Here is a 15,797-nt window from a genome sequence, read left to right as displayed (position 1 = left end):
TATTGACTAACTGGACTGGTGACTTTCTTTTTTCATGTTGTTTGCACTCAATTTGTGCTGCTTTCTGTTACTGCTAGTGTGTATTACTATTTCTGTTGTGATTGTTTTCCACATTATATAAAGTCAACAGTGAAGTGTTGGGTGAGGCTGGTAAATTTTTTATCAGTTGTGTATGAGACTTCTTGCCCTACTTTTGATTTTCTTTCTCATTCTTCAATGATTGTAGTGCACCTCTGTTTTCTACTCTTTTCATTGTGGGAATATCTAGAAAATAAGGGGAATACCTAACCCCTTTGGTTAAACAGCCTTTGAACATGTTCAGCTTTTCAGAATTCCGTATTTTCCCTTAAGTATTGAATAAGTATTTTGGAGGCAGTTTGTTTCTGAAAAAGAACCATTTCAGGAAGTTTGATTTTCTATTAGCACACCTACATTAACAATTTTAAACCTGACTCTGATTACACTGAACTTTGTGTATTTTTGAAGTGATAAAGTCAACCTATTGCTGAAAAAAGGGGCTTTGATTTTCTATCCTTCAGTCACCCATTACATTTTAGGAGCTCTATGAAAAGGAATAGGTTAAACTGTTTTGGGGTTTTGGTTTTTTCAACTCAGTAAATTCTGGTTTTAGTTTCTTCATCCTATTTCCTTAGTCTAGTCTGAAGAGTGCACCACCCAATTTTTCTCTCGAATGGCATGGATGAACTAGAGCTTGTGTCCACAGGATTCCCAGCCAGTGTCTCTCACAGAACTGGCAGAGCTGACCCTTTTCTCCTGAGGTAGAACAGTCAAACTGTGTAAGTGCCAAAAAAGTCACAGGCTCTGCAGAACTCCAGTAATTATTGACAACTGTAGGTCAATTCATGGGTAACTTTACTGTCCAGATCAGCTTCAGAATAGACCAATTGTAGAAGCTTAATTTCTTAAGGTGCTACCTATCTTAAAAAATGGATGTAAGTTGGGACTTTTACCTGACACCATAGTCACTACCACACTCTTTTTAAAATTAGTGAATGCATCAGCAAAACCTTGCAGTGCAAAAAAACTGCAACCCCAACTATCAAGCAAAAAAGCCCCAAACTCAACCTTAGCATGATAGGAAATAAACTAATGTTGACACAGTCAGTACATTTTTGCAACCAGATCTCATGAAGGACAATCAGCACAAGCCCCTTGAGAGCTTTTAAAACTCATGACCTTGAGACACGATGTGTACCCCAAGAAATAAAGTAGATCACGGAGCAGAAGCCAAAAGCCCATGCCAGTTTTTGCTGGAAGTTTAACAATGAGCATCCATGAATGGCTTTTATGAAAATAAAATTGATTTAGCATAGATCACCTTTGTTATGTTCAATTGCTATATATTTTTTTACTTGTAACAACTGAAAGTCTCAAACCTCATTACAATTATTTGCAAAGGAGGTCTTCCTTTTTCTTTCCTTTTTAAAGATCCAAGGTTAGCATTATGAATTAACTGTGATTGTAAGTTCTGTTCTTTATCAAAATAGAAAAAATCCCCACCTAAATATGTTCGATTTCCCTATTGCCATCCTCCTCTAACCTAATCGCAACAAACTTTTTTAAAACACCAAAGTTCTAGAAACATGTTACTGCACTAAAATACTTGTCAGTTTTCAGATGATGATAAGTGTTAAACCTCGAAGTCCATGGTTAGGAGACAAATATTGATGCTCCCCTAATTAGAGTGGAAAGAATTTCACAAGAAGGTCGTTGCAAATGTGCCCTTGGTACAACATTGCATAACCAAATCCCATAACTATGAAATCTGTTAAGGGACCTCATCTTGCTGGGGACTCAGCTGTGGGGAGACTCTCCCAGTAACTCAAGATTCTCTGTGAAGCAGTGAAATAAAGAGGATGGAGTTACAAATGCTGAGTGTCTCACTAATATGTGTAATCTACTGGGAGGATGGAGAGGAACCCCAGGAAAACTCCAGCATCTCTAAAAAGGTGCAGCAGAGAAATTTGCTCTTTCAAAAATTCAGCTCCTTTCTCAGGATACTAAAGGGAGAATGTCTGCCTTGAAAGAACAATTTCTTCAGCAGCGAGAAACCTTTTTCACTGGTTAAATGGAATGAAATGCAGACCAGGACACTTTAGGAGGAGGAATTTTCTTCAGACTGAAATTACTAAAGATACACTCTCAAGAGTAGCTCTTAAGAAGAGGTGAGGCCCAGAAGCATAAATGCTAAGAAGCCTCAATAAGGGAGCAGGGACATTTCCAAAAGAATATAATTTGCTGGAAACTATTCTCAGATGTGCAGTATTTTGAGCAAAGAGCTAAACTTCATGATGAACCCTGTAGCATCAGTGATTTGGAATATGATTAGTGTCCCATTGAAGTCAGTGGGAGATTTCTTCTGCATTCAACTGGCTTTCCATTGCACCCTTGTGGGATGGAAAATTCAGAGTATAATTTGTAGCCTAAAGTATGCAGTCAGGGGAGAAAAAACACTGCACGCAACAAATCAACCCACAACCAGGCCAGCTGCCACAGACAAAAAAAAATAAAAGATACAGCCAGAGTGACAGCAGGCGGAATATCAGACATCTCTGGACAGGAGAGCAGGTGGCAACATCCAGGCAGAGCCACTGCCAACAGCTGCCCAAGGAGCACCAGCCAACAGCCCAGACCTCCACGAGCAAGCAGCAGAGGTGTGGGTACATGAGCAAACTGATGCACTTCAGTGCAAGCAGCCGCACATTAGCCAGCGTGACAAATCAAGGGAGTCAGGGACTCTTCTGGACAGATACAGGTTGAGGATGAGTGGATCACTCCTGCTTCAAGCAGCATCCCAGGTAGTACACTCAGGGCCCATTTTAAGTCCATTAGCAGAGTGTCTGAACAAAGCCACCCCTTCCACCCCTTCCTGAAGTGTTGGTGGTTAGGCTGGCACTGCACAGAAGTCTCCATCCCTGTGCTGGCACTCGGGGCTCACTTTTAACTCAAGGCAGCTGTTTATATCTGCTGCTCAAAGGAAAACAGAGTCCCTGTTGTGACCTGGAAAAGGATGTCTGGAGGCTGCAGGGTGCCTCGACTGGACAGGCTGCAGCAGGAGCTTAGCACAGCTTTCTCACTCTCTAGTATATTCAGGGATGTCTCTCCCTTCCTGTCATTCCTTCAGGAAGCTGTGACCTCCCTGCTGAGGTCTCATCTCCTACCAGTCCCACACCAGCACCACCTGATGGCATCAGTACTGGATTTAGAGAAGAATTTACAGAAGGATCTGTATTTGTTGCACTGAAAGAAATTCACTACTACTTAGACAATACCAGCAGCATTAAGAAATACCTGTGGGCCCATTTACATCTGGCCACAGGCTTCACTTATGGTGACAAGCTTACACAGGACTGAAGCAACACCCCACCTGAGCATTCAGATCTTTGCTTCAGCACACACGGGCAGCTTTCATTTCCATTGTTATTTGTGCCATGTGGGGAGATATCATTGCCCACATTTCTGTGCAGGTCTAATTTATTTAAAACCTGCAGTAGGAAATAGTCAGTTTGGCAATTCTAATCTGCAGCTCCCCACAGTCCATAGGATTCACTTTTTTCCAACTGGCTGCTGTTGCCCTCCTGCTGCTCTGTCCACCTGCTTTGAATTTATTTCCAAAATGCATCACTACTGTAGGATCTTCTCCCTGAAGGTGAACAAGTTAATAGGTTTGCTCCACTTGATGTGCTCATAGATTCCTTCTGCACTGGGATTTGACTACTGATTATGCATTTTTTCATCCTCTATTTCTAAACTGAAGATAAAAATCCCCAGGGCAAAGGAAGATACCTTAGTGCAAGTTACTTTAATCCAAACCCTGAAATGGGCACATATGAACATGAGTCATGTGCTATTACCAGTTACGTTGTAGTTCTTGTTTCTTTTCAAAACAAGAAGCAATGGAAAAATATACAAAGTAATGTTTTGAAGTAGATCCAAAAGTAGACTAACATTTAGAGCTCATGAAGTTATTTCCCCTGCTCCCCTTCTGGAGAAGACCTGTGAATGTAACATAATGATAACCTCCTTACAAAATATTTAAACCATGAAAGAGAATAATACTCCTACTATAGAATTCTACTCAATGGTTTAAGTAATTTGTAGACAGAATTACATTTTTATTAAACCTTACACACAAATTTCTATACAACCTTATTGGTTTCAGCCTTGCTAAATTGTATGCCACTCTTCTATATGAGACTGTAAGAGCTCCAACTGTGCAAATATTCTTTCACATATTACAGAAGCAAATTTGTTGCTACCTTCTCTTTTTTCCTTCTCACCTAAATTATTATATAGCATTTTGCAAACACTTATGGATTTGCTGAGCAAACAATTCCTTACTGTGTCAAAATGCCCATCTTTCCTTGTAACATATCTGTGTGTACACAGATGATGGAGGGAAAGTTTCTTATTTTCAAATGCAGTTGAATGAGCTCTTACTGAAAAATTAAGAATTTCTGGAGAGAATTTGGCAGAACAGATGTATGCTTTCCCCAAATGAGAAACATGCATCTGTTTCCTAGAAATCTAAACAACAACAGCAAAGCAGTCACACAAAAAAGTTGTGTGGGTTTTTATTTTTTTTTTCCTACAGATGGTTCTTATTTTTATACAGAGAAATAAAGGGGAGGGGGGTGGGAAAGCCACAGTGGAAGTTTCTAAATGAAGCAATGAAGTGCATTCTTATCAATGAAATTTAAATGGTCTCCAGGATAAAATTTGTTTTGTACAAATCTGCACAATTGTACCTGAAAACTGTACAAAAGCCTTCCTTATTAAAATGCTGCCTTTCAGCCTCCCTGCTTCCATTTAGTCACAGTCTGATCTCCCTATCAATTCATTTTTTCCATTTCTGTTACCTGTAGATCATTTTGTCTTGCTCTTACAATGTGGATTTATAGTTTGCAGTCAGGAACTGATATGATCCAGTGCAAACCCTTTTGATTAGATATTCCTGTTCCATGCTCAGAGCTGACAGGAAGGATATGCTTTTTAATGTCATGAACACCATTTCCCCCCATCCCCATAATCATGTTTTACAGCCACTAAAGAGTGAATTGATAGAAGAGCTACCCAGACTATCAAAAATCTCCCATCCAGAATTTCAAAATAGCTTATTGTAATTAAGCATTAGGAATAATTTCCTAATCCTTAAATTTTTCAATTGTCCATTTGAGAGATGGGTCTCTAATTAAATTTCACTTTGGTCACTGTAATGAAAACAATATCATCTAGAATTCCAGCCTCAGTCAGCCTGTGTGGATAGCAGTGATAAGGCTGGATAATTGCAGGGTTAATAACTGGCCTTTTATTGTGTCTGAAAGCAATGTAACAATATATAGACTTTCTGAGTAACTTTAAAACATAGCCACATTGTACAATATTGCTATCCTGATCACTTTTTCCTTTAACTTTTTTTTTTTTTAAAGCATGGGAACAATTGGACTACAAAGGTGTGATTGTTCCTAGGTCATATTCTCCTCTAGGGTTTCCAAAAAGCAAGCAATGCTTCTCAGGCAGCTCCAGTAGCTCTGTGACAAAGTAGAACAACTTTCAATAACCTCTGTTATTTCTCTTCATTTACAGTGCAGGCCACAGGGTAACTATTTAATGTGGTAGCCAGTTCCCTGAACCTCTTGTACATTTGCTGAAACATGAAGCATGTTCCTAACACTTTGAATTTCTTGAATGAGTACGGGATTTCAAAGTTTAAGAAAAAATAACAATCGAGGGACTAATGCTCTACTGAATAATCTGGCTCTGGAGACAGAGCCTCTGCACAGTAGCATTCTTCCTTTGTGGCCAGGACACTTCACCCTTAATTAGAAAAAGGTACCTTTTACAGACTTATTCCCCTTTATGACTACATGGTGATCTGAGAAAGTGGTAGGAAGTGGGAGCCAGGCAACCAGCATGCTCTGTCAGGCTGCTATGGATCTTAATTAATGTGCAGAACAGCGTGTAGGCCTGGACAGTTTATCCATGTTGTCTGGATACAGCATGAATGTAAGTGAAACTTGAACCTAATCTAATAGGTATGTAAGTTGCATGAAAAGAGCTGATAAAAATCCCTATGTAAAACAATCTTTTGTTAAATTGGCAGCTTGTGGAAGAGGTTGTAAAATTGCCCAGGCTGCTCTGGAATCCCCTTGCACTGCCATGGGGCCTTTAGGAAGTTGGGCACTGACTGCAGAACATCCTGCCCCTGCCCGCAGCCCTGCTCCCTACCCCACCTTCTCCTGGGCACCGTTCCCACATAAGATTTGTTTCCATAACTTCTGCAGAAAACATTTCTTTCCTCCCCACCTTCCTCAGGAAATCATATCTGTTTTCTCTCTCCTGCACGAGATTTTCAGTGGCTATGCCACATAGGTTGCCCAACACAAAAAAATCTCATCATAATATATACTCCAATGCATCTTCCTACCAATCCCCTCAGAATTCCTCTGAATGAGTCAGTCTTAGGATCTGGCTTAACCATCCTGAAAAAAAAAAAAAAAACGAACAAGAAAAAGCCCAACAGGAACTACCTCAGTAGTATTATTTTGGTTGAACAGACTCAGTTTGCATCAATATTGCAAATTCACTAATCCTCAGAAATTCTAAAAAAGCATGTTCTGTAGAATTATAAATACGTTTAAAAATCACTGTGACACTTGTTGAACTCATTTACCCTTCCACATCATCATGAATCTCCTTCTCATCTCCCTGTGTAACCATTCCCTGCATTAGGAGACTTTATATATCCTTCTCACAGAATTTTACAGTCAGTCAGACAAGTTAACACCGTTGCTTTTCATTTAACTTTTGAGATGTATTTTTACTCTTATTTCTCTGTATGAGTATATATTCCCAACACGAATATATACCTAACTCTGACCAAATCCAGAAACTCTGCCTCCCACTCAGTATCTTGAGTTTAACTGACTACAAATATTTACATCTCTTTAGGACATGATTTCTTTGACATTTTTGAATGGCAATTGAATATTTCAGAAATATTGGCCAACGTAAAAACTTCTGAGCCTTTACATATTATACAATTTTAGATGTGGAGAAGCATAGCCTTTTCTTTCATATACATTAGGCCTATGCATTCACTGTAATTTAAATTGAGTTCAAACAGACTGATTTCTTTGAAGGTGGATATTTGCTAAATCCTGAACAGAATTAATTTCAGCATTCAGGGACACAAGCTGAGTACAAGTATTATGACTCTTCAATGGGTCTTTTTGCACTTTTTAAATAAAAGCAAAGCTATTAGATACAAAACTCTGAAAGACATGACATGAGGAATGGTTTAAGACAATGTTTAAAAATAATTGTTCTACTTTACCAGTTTTGTATTTTCATGGGAGGAAAAAAGCCCATCTGAATTTTAGTAAAACAGTCTCTCCTTCTTAACAAAGAAAATCAAAACTGCCAACTTTGTTTCATTGCACATTCTAAGGCATCACTGCTCTTCTGAATGAAAATAGAGAGATACTGGAAGACTATTGAAGGGTCATCCAGTAATTTGAGAGAGAAACATTTTAATTGTTGAACATATAACTGGTCGGGAAGTGTAAGAGAGAGGAGTGTGTTTGTGTGCAAGCCCACACATACAAGTCATAGAGGGAAAGAGGAGCCTTTTCTGTTCTCAAGTAACACAAAATCCAAAGGCTTTAGTGAGAGATATTACTTGGAAAACACTGCTTATTCTGAAATCTCCTGAAAAAATATAATGATGTATCTCTTCTAGAGTTTGTATATCTGCATCACTTAGAATTGCGCAGCTGGTAATGCTCATTATCCTACCTTGGGAAAAACAGCAAGGGAGTCTTCTGTTGGAGAATGGAAAGGGTTGCTCTGTGAGAGCACTGAAAGTTTAACTAATTTCTACTGATAATTTCTGTCCTGACATCATACACTGTTGTTCCACCCCACATCCATCTGTAGTGAAATAGGATTAGAAAAAAGAATTGGAAAAGACATGTGAGAACCAAGACCTGAAACTGTTGCCTAGTCATGGAAAGTTTTGCCATGCTTATTAATCTTTAAACCCTTAAGCAGTTGTGTTTTTTTTATTTATCTCCTTTAAATACTCCCAAGTCAGTCCAGATGCACAGCACCAAGGTTGTGTGCTAGCAGAAGAAAACTCATCCAAAATTCTTTTGTAATCCAAACACAAACTCACACATGCTGCAGCACACTGCATTTTTGTGATTTCATTTTTAAAACCTGAAGCTCAGAAATACTGTATATGACCTGCATTGATTACAAAAAGTACTGCAGCATCTCAGCTTCTCTAGGCAGCGAGAGGAGCATCTTTTCTCTGCTCCTGCAGGAGTGACATGATAACTTGCTTATGTTTCCTACCTTAGTGATCCAGCTGTGAGATTCATAAAGCAACCATTGAACCTCTTGCCTCTTTCTTTAGGAGTGTCACAATGTGCAGCTTCCTTTGTGTTGCCCATATGCCAGCAGTCTTTTTCAAAGCCACTCTTGCTCTTCTGCTGATCATTGCAACAGACAGGAAGGTGATTTCAGTAGAGCTGCTCTGATTCCCACTGTTTTCAGTGAGAGACATAACATCTTCTCTCTCCTCTCTGAAAGAAGTACTTGGCAGAAGCAGCAGACAAGTTCTTAATCTGTGCTTCTTGGAACTGGTACTAGTACAGAACACATTCTCTCAATTAAAGACTGACAGAGTGAAACAGTCTAACATTTTGCTGCTAAGGTATTTGGTAAAAAAGGATATTAGATGGGGAAATATTAAACAGTGAGTACAATATCTCCAGCAGGTCTATCAGAATTGCATCATTTGCCTTTAGCAGGTGCAGGATTTTTATTTTGCTCTGTGTTCAGCATCATGCACAATAAAGGACATGAGTGCTCAAGAGTCTTTTTTCTTTCCATAACCACTATTCAGGGTGGGAGTTGTGCACATGTCCTTGACAAGACTTGAAATTTAGAATAGTTTCACTTGTTAACATTATTTTCTCAACTTATTTCATGGACACTAATTAATATTCCAGCTACTTAAGCAATCCTGGTCCATCCTGCTGCAAGGAAGTCTGTCTCCAAGTTACCAGATGAACTGAACACCCTTGTTCTTCCCGTCCAGCATCATTACAAAGTGACACTGAATACTGTTCCTAAGTGTTCCTGTATCATTGTGTCTCTCAGCCATCATGCACAGGAGAATCTGCAGTTGTTAAGTCCTTTTGTGCCCAAAGGGGAAGGAGTAGGATTTCAGGATATGTGAGTACCTCCACTAGGGAAATGTGTTACATGGACTCACTCAGCCTCAGCCCAAAGACGGAGCCCTTAACAAGCATCAGTCAGTGGTGATAAGTAGGCAAAGTAAAAGGGACTACGAATGCTACACTGGAGTCAGATGGATCTGAGTACAGCTGTCACAGGTACCCCTGTGACAAGGACTGTAGCAAAAGTTCACTCCAGACAAGGGCTAAGTGCTCATATCTGCACGGCCCTTTTGACTGCAATAGCATGTACCTGGCAGGAAGCATCACAGGCAAAAGAAATAAACACCAGAGGGAAGAAGAAAAGCACAGTCACAAGCATCCCAGATATTCTGAGGTTAGTATGAATTTACAGGGCAGGACAGCAAGTGAGAAGAGGGACTGTGACCACCCTGTGTGACAAAGGCGTCTGTGAGAAGGGGCGGGGCAGAGGGCAGTGGTGCCTCACTAAGTTGTGTCACCACTTTAGGGGAAGTATGTAGGAAGGGGAAAACCTGTGCCAAAAGGACAAGTAGCACTGTCTGTCCTGTGACTAGATCAATTAACAGCTCAGAAGCCAAAGCTCCTCACACTGTGCCTCCCTTCTTGGAGGTGCATGAGGCTACAGCCCAGTTCAAAGAAACGAGTGCATTGCAGAAGTGAGTTTTGAAATGTGGAGGACCCAGACAGAATTAATAATAAAAGTACACCTCAGAGGAAAAACTTGGAGCTTCTCCTCTAAGTTACACGCAGCTGTCTGAAGTCAGTAGGAGTAGTCTGTTTATAGCTGTGAGCAGAAAGCAGCCCTGTGTGCCCAGGCATTATCAGTCTTTTATTCAAGAACACAATATCTGCTTGATAATGCATACACTGTTTTGTTGCTCGTTGTCAGTACACCTCCCAAAACAAGTTGTCCCCCTGTGGTTTTATAATCATGGGAATATTCTTGATGGCCCTGTTAGACGGGTTTTATTCTGGCTCCAGACATCTTTGGAAAATAACCTATTGAATCGCATCGGAAACCAGGGCAGAGTTGACTTCCTGGTGGACTCCAAACAATCCAAAGGCTCTCCTTGGAAAGCACAGCCTGTGCTCTGCTGTTTGTGCAATGCCACACTGCCCTGCAGCTGGGGTAATCAGCTCCATCTCAGCAGCTCCACCCCCACCGAAACAGGAGAGAAAATAATGATCTATTGTTCTAGGGGTTTATGGAAGAACTTTTTTTTTTTTTTAAATTTATTTTGGCTACTTCTTTTAAGAGACAGCAGTAAGCTGCTTGCTAAAGTGCTTCCTTATTTCTGTGTTTACCTCTTGTTAGCTAGAATGCCAAATCACTGCCATGATTACCTGGCAAGTAAATGTAGAAAAAATATCTGTTTGGGACAGTTTTTTACTACTCTGAGGTGTGTCCTTGATGCTACATACAAAACAAATAAAAGCAAACACAAAACAAAAACAAAGAAACCCAACAAAATCTCTCTTTTTCCTACTATCAGAAGAAGAAAAAAACATTTTCAACTATAAGGCAGTGCCAAATGGTTCAGCAGATTTCAGAGACTTTGAGACACTGACAGACTGCATCTCCTGCTGTTTACCAGAGGGATTTAAGAGTTTCTGTCTCTTAAAATAACCATATTTTTCTCTTCCTGAGGGTCAAAACTTGCCACTTCTACACTGTTTTCAGTAGGTTTTTTTCACTGTGCCATGCTCTGCCATGTCAAGAGACTCTGAAAAGGCTCTTGAGATTCCTCTGTCTTAGGGTAAATGGGAAGGATTGGCTGGATTCCTGCAAACATTGCCACCTGAAACAGTAAAATGCAGGGGGAAAACACTTTGTGTGGATTATTTCACTGCATAAAACCCCTTCAGCATATTCTAATGGCAATGTATCAAACTAGATTACATGAGTCACATTTACATTATATGATGTGACATTGTGACATATGACAGAGTACCTAAAAAGCCATTATGCCTCAAGAGCTTATAACCCAAAAGGAATTTTAAAGCATATTATTCAGCCATGCCCACCCACACCCTGCTATTATCTGCAACAGCAGGGGACTCGCTAGATGAATCAGACCTTAAAGATTCTTTCCATGTGCACAGGAAACACTGATTAATTGGAACAATGACAAAAAAGTGTCTTTACCAGGTAAACAGAATTCAGCAGTGGGATTTTACTTAATGAATATACAGTTAAGTATTTCGATCCGTGGAGGTAAGAAGTGGAGAAAGCAGCTCATATCCAATTGCTTTTTCATCTGCTGGAAGCTTGATATTATTAGCAGTCTCCTCCTTCAGTAGTCACCAAAAATGCCAAATGTTGTGTCATGCATTATTGCAGCGAGAGACCTCCCCAAATTAAGAGATAAGCAGGATAGGAGTCGAGATCCTTACTCCGTCTGGTTACTCCATAAATATTCCATTTCCTCACACTGGACACCTCCCTCTCCCAGTGCCTCAGTGGTTCCCAGTGTCCCACCCCGGTAAGCTCCTCTCTCAGCCCACTGCCGCGTTCGGAGATCCTCGCGGGGCTGGCAGCTCCGGCGTGCGCCCAGCAAAGGCCCCGACTGCTGCTGCACCAGCCTGCTCTGGGGCTTTGGGCCATAGCTGCACCACAAAGCATGCTGGAGTGGAATTGCTTGTCTAGCTAAGCCCCAATTTATCATCTCTGCAAATGCCTTTAAGATGACAGAACCTTTTATTTGTACCATCTTTGTTTGAGAAACAGGGGAAGATTGTCAAGGGCACAACATGCTTCTGGCACCAGCTAGGCCTGCTGAAGGCCAAAGGGGCTTGGGCACAGGAGTCTTGTTTATGCCTTTGAAAAATCTCTTCCATAATCTCATCAACACTAAAAAACTACAAAACAAACTCTGAATTCAAACACTGGCATCAAAGAAAAAAAAATTATAGGATATGTGATGGCAGAAGACTTGTTTTGACTGCAGGGGCAGCCAGCAGCTGCACCTGACTGGCCTGTTTGACCTCATAATAATGTTTAAAATTCAAAAAACACCTAAAAAACACCCAAAAACTAAAAAAAAAAAAAAAAAAAATCAGGCTACAGACTTGAAAAAGAGAAAATAAAAGGATGAAATAGACCTGAGGGAAGAAGGCAGCCTCAGAGGACACTGGTGGGATTCAGAGAGAAAATTCCATCATTGGTATTTATTCCATGCTTTAAGGAAACAAGGCCACTTCATGTTGTCCCAGGTGGTGATGCAGGAAGATGATAAAGGTGTCAGAGGCAGACCATTGCCTGAGGGCAGGAAAACAAGCGAGAGACTCCTTGCCAAATTCACTCTAACCTTTAAGGGTTAAGGGAATATCAAAATATAGAACTTACTCAAAAAACATCTAAAGGTTGCTGAGGAGAGCAGATATATGACCATTTATGAGGAAGGGGACTGGTCCTCTACTGAATAAATCTAGAGCAACTTCCCTGATATTTCATTCAAATTGAAGAAAGATAACCTTTTCATCAAGGAATTGATGTAATTTTATTTTAAAATCACACCAATAAAAGACTTGAACACAAAACAACCTCATACTTGTTTTTTTCAGAATTTAGATTTTCATTATACAAGAGAACAGTGTGTGTGGGTGACTAATAACAATCCAGCCATCTGGACTTCTCTCAGACAAACTCATGTTAATTCAAACTACACAGGCAAAAAAATAAAATATATATTGCCTGCCTCAGAGCATTTGGGAAAGTGTTATGGTCTGCAGAACTGTCATGCACTGTCAGCAAGCAGCAAACTTTAGAGCATCTTTAATGTTACACCACAGTGCTGTTGTAGTTGACAATTAAAATAGTTAATGTGCAAGCTGGCCTTTAAGTGCTACACTAATCAAAATAATGGATTGCTTTTGTATGATGACCCCATAGCTGTATTAGTCAGTGATCACTGGACAAAAAGGAATTTTTTAATAGTGCCCAGTTGTGGCACTTGTAATTGTGTGTTTCTGTGCTGGTAATGAGGAAAGATGGGACTTTTATCAGGCTCATTGAGGGCTCGAGCATATTGGGATCTAGGCAGATAATATCTGGGTATTGTGGTATCACATCCAACCTCATGGCCTTCCAAACCCAGAGGCAGCGTGAGGGATTTGGTCCTTTAGCATTTCCTCATTGCACCCACAGGCACACAGTGTTTCCAAAGCCTCTTGCTAGAGATGTGTATTGGCTGTTTAGAGAAAGAGCTTTCCCCTGTGCCTGTGTTTGTGTGGATTTATGGGGCGTAAAGAATGGTAGGGCTGAACTTCTTGGCCAGTTGTTCAAGGGCAAGTGGGAATTTGTGCTTTTCTCTCACTTACCTGTGCTCTCTCCCACTTACATTCAGCAGCAAAAATAAATTCAGTGCATTCTCCTTGCCAAGAAAGATTAGTACATCTAAGAGTTGAAACCAGGGCAGATTGCATTTCAAGTAATTTCCCCTGCCCCCATTCTCTCTCTGACTCCAGGTTTGGTTTTTTTTTTTTTTAATTATTCAGATTAAAAATGAAATGCAGTTGTTACATTATGATAATATCAAACTCATTAACATTAGTCAGAAAAAATACAGGACCTAGCCTGCCAAAAGCAAAGCCTTCACTTTTGCATTCATTCAAGTAAAGTTCATTGAAATGGGAATTCATCCCTTTACTCTGGATTAGAATTGAACTCCTGGTGTATTCAAAGAGCTGTACAAGCCATACTGGCACAGAATATGCTTGTAGAAAAGTAGTATTCAACATAACTGCTTTATTACACTTTTAGTTCTGTGACATTATACCGAAAATTCCTTGTTCAAGCTCAAGAACACCTAAGCAGGAACTTTGTCATGTTTATCAGTGGGTGGGCAGGTATGCTCCAGCTGAAGTGTCTAGCCCCACAGACTATAAACTTGTTAAGAAATATGTTGAAATATCTTATTACCATTTAGTACAGCTGGACTACATGTACAAAATCATAGACTGGTTGCTCATTTCCAATTCCCTTTCCAAGACAAATCCCATGGTTCCCCTTGCCTGCATCCTGCATTTTGTCTGAAAATAAGGCTCATCCCATTATAAATCAGAGCAAAGGAGCCTTTTTAGACAAAAATACAATAACCTTCTAAAGTTGTTTTTTTTCCACAAAAGTTTCTATTTCTAGAGTTTAGGATTAATTTTTGCAGAACTTAATACAACCAGGCAGGATGTGACTCCCAATCCCACCATTTAATTACAGGGATAAACACTTCCATAAATTATTAATTCTTTCCTAAGAACAATTTTTGACCCCATGGATGACAGTACCATAATTCTAGTTATTTCATTATATCAGTCTATATCATCACCACATATTACTTCCCTTCCAAAATGTTTATATAAAATTTATAATGTGATGAAAAGATCTTCCCCCTAATTTTTGTATGTAAATGTGAAATCTTGTCCATTTCCTCACAGTATTTGTTCTGTTTAATTGCATTTTAAATGAACATAAAGTAACTACCCCAAAGACATTAGCATGCTTCTGCCAGGACTCTGCAGCCTCTGCTGGCACTTGTTGAGAAGCTGCTGCATCTCAGATGTGAGCTGATCCTCACAGATAGCCTGTCCTGAGGGTGGGGGCAGAGCAGTCTTACAGGAAAGCTTTGGGGAGCTTGCCTCCCCTCCTCTTTTCTGATCTGTTTCCAGCATTAGAAAATGCAAAGCCCACGAATGGCTTGGAGGAAAAAGGGATTTTTCTGCCATCTCCGGTTTCTCCTTCAGCCAAAATAACTTCAAACCATACTGAAGACAAAGTCAGACAGAGCTGGTTTGCTAAAGCAACTGCAGGCTCCAAGAGCCAGTGATACTGAGAGCCCGGGCAGCCATTCAGCTGAAATAAATCTCAGAAAGAGAGAGAATAGAAGACAACACAAGTCTGAACTGATGTTCAGAGGCATCATGTTTGCAGCAGTGCTACAAGCCCTCACCTGTACTTGTCCCCCCAGTATTTGTCCAGGCTGTCTGTGGTGAGCAGTGAGTGCCAGCAGTTCCTGGAGTTTGGCTGCAATGAGGGCACCAAATCCTACATCCTTTGCCTTTTAATGATTATTAGGAAAATCCTTACATTTTCCATTTGTAAGAGCTTTATGTCTTGACATAATTTCAGGAAAATAAATCAATGGTCTTCATTTAGATATTTACAGAACCTTAAAAGATTCCTAATTTATACACAAATATATAGGGATTATAAACCTCAGGGAAGGAGGACAGTTAAGCCAAAAATCACCTTGCCCTGAGCAGATAGGTATTTTGAGTTTGAAGGTGAATTTATTGGTTAAATAAGACCCCTGAATCTGTCAAAAACCTAAGTAGTTCTCTGTAGTTTAGTAAAAGAATAAATGTTTGGAGCGCTATAATAAATGCAGGTAAGAAGAAAGCTCCACACTTTAGAAGTTAGTTTTCTATATGAAATGTATCTAGTGCTATTTAAATAAGAAATAAATCTTTTTTAGTAAAAGAGATGAATAAGAAAAGTACTGAGGAGAATAGAAAAGTATCAAGGAGATTTTCCAGTGACTTCTTATCCTGAAA

Source organism: Pyrgilauda ruficollis, unplaced genomic scaffold (genome assembly GCF_017590135.1).
Source record: "Pyrgilauda ruficollis isolate IOZ18807 unplaced genomic scaffold, ASM1759013v1 scaffold6, whole genome shotgun sequence".
Classification (NCBI taxonomy): Eukaryota; Metazoa; Chordata; class Aves; order Passeriformes; family Passeridae; genus Pyrgilauda; species Pyrgilauda ruficollis.
Note: the sequence above shows the minus strand (reverse complement) of the source record.